The sequence below is a fragment of the Neofelis nebulosa genome, chromosome 9 (genome assembly GCF_028018385.1).
Source record: "Neofelis nebulosa isolate mNeoNeb1 chromosome 9, mNeoNeb1.pri, whole genome shotgun sequence".
Lineage (NCBI taxonomy): Eukaryota > Metazoa > Chordata > Mammalia > Carnivora > Felidae > Neofelis > Neofelis nebulosa.
Window position 1 is genome coordinate 116,070,503 of NC_080790.1, and position 2,194 is coordinate 116,072,696.

Genomic DNA, 2,194 nt, shown 5'->3' on the forward strand with positions numbered 1-2,194 from the left:
CTAGTTATATGCCAGCAGTCATGGTAGAAAGATGCTCCTATGTATATTAGTTCCTCAGCACTTCAGCTCTGTCTGGGCAGGGAGATCTGTGGTTTGGAAGAAAGTCCTGTGTCGATAAGGCACTGGCCCCAACACTCCGAACTGTAAGGCTCTGGGGGCCCTGACAGCCCCCGCTGCAATGACTTCTCTAACTCCTCACTCGAACTCTATGAGGTTATTATTAGCGCACTTTAAGGCAAGAAAAGTGAAAATACAAAAGGTGATCACATGCTGAAGCTCACACAACTACTGCACAGCAGAACTGGGATCCACCCACAGGCCAGGCTGATCCCAAAATGCTATTCTTACCACTGACTGACTAAGTGAAAGTCAGACTGGCTGGGTTCCCATTGAGGTTCTGACACTTACCATGATAGTCAAGGCCAAGTTAGTCATCCCTGCTGATTCCCAGTTTCTTTGCCTATTAAGTGGCTGCCATGTGGAGAATACACTGCTTTGGGGGTAAGAGGATGAAGAGGCAAATAAGGAGAGCATTTAGGAGGCTGTGGCAGTTGCCCAAAGACTGTGGAGTCTCGGACCATCGTGCTGTCTTGGGGCGGTGAGGATGATGGAAACAAACCTGGATTTCAGGAGTTTGGGATATACTGGAATTAAGCTCACACTGTCTACTTAGATGACTGCTGGCTACCGATTCAGTCAAAAATACAAAGGCAGGGGCGCCTGGGTGGCTTGGTCGGTTAAGCGTCCGACTTCGGCTCAGGTCATGATCTCATGGTCCGTGAGTTCGAGCCCCGCATCGGGCTCTGTGCTGACAGCTCAGAGCCTGGAGCCTGTTTCAGATTCTGTGTCTCCCTCTCTCTCTGCCCCTCCCCTGTTCATGCTCTGTCTCTCTCTGTCTCAAAAATAAATAAACGTTAAAAAAAAAAATTAAAAAAAAAAAAAATACAAAGGCAAACACAGGCTGAAAACGTATCATGGTTCTTGATTTTGACTGTGGTTCTCCAGATAACCTAGAATGTGATCTGATCATTTGGGGTAACCATCAGTACTATGAAAGTATACCAGAATTCCTGGAAAATGCTTAAACTCTACAGACAAGTCCCTGGATACTCTGGGATCTAAAGACTCTAGTTAGAAAAATATTCAGGTTTACTGTCAAGTTGCAAAGGGAAGATGTCCTGTCCTAATATGGCCATGGAGCAGGGGACACAGGGGCACCGGTGCCACACAGAGCCCCACCATGGTGGCAGCGTCTATATCCCAGTGTGAGTTCTTCTGAGAGAGGAAGCCTTCACACTGCCACGGGTGGACAATGACCCTTATCCTTCCCTGGTGACACCCCCAGCCAAGCCCAGCTTATAATGGTCAAACTTCAGTGAGCATGCAGCCCCAGGAGCATGAAAATAAATGCTTGTGGCTGTGGCCCCTGAGGCTGGGTATTTTTTTCCACAGCATTATTGCAACAAGAGCTGAATTTTAGCATATTCCTTTAGATGAACACCAGCTTCCGTGTCTCTTTGCGAGAGAAACCTCCTGTAAACCCCTAGAGTAGGTCAGGTCCCCACTGGCCCCTCTGTTATTTCCATGTCTGCCCAATCTGAGTCACACATTTGATTGTGGGAGATCCTACTGAATTTCTGTTCCCTGTGCATGGGGACCTGTCAGTCTTAACTGCTTAGTCCAACACAATAGCCACCAGCCACACGTGGCTACTGAGCATTTGATATGCAGCTAATTTAATTGTCATAAGCATACTCAAGCAGCCCTATGGTTAGGCCCAGGTGGTGAGGAACTGGGGCTGCCTTCCCACAGCCACATGTGTGAGCAATGTCAGAAATGGGTCCTATAGCCCCAGTCAAGCTGTCACATGAGTGCAGCCCCAGCCAATACCTTGATTGCAACCTCGTAAAAGCCCCTGAGTCAAGAACATCCCAGCTTAACCTTTCACATATTCCTGATCCACAGAACCTGAAAAATAATAAACATTCACTGTTTTAAGCTGTTAGATTTGGGGGTCATTTGTCACACAATAACAGATAACAAATAGACTTTCTTTATGGCCCTGTGGTTAAAGTCTGCTCTCCTCCAGAGAAAGGAGTCCCACTCCTGGGTCTGGTCCATCTTGGGACTGTGGGAGCCACCAAAGAGTCCAGAGGCCAAGGCACAAACCACAAACACTAGGCCAGGCTGCCTA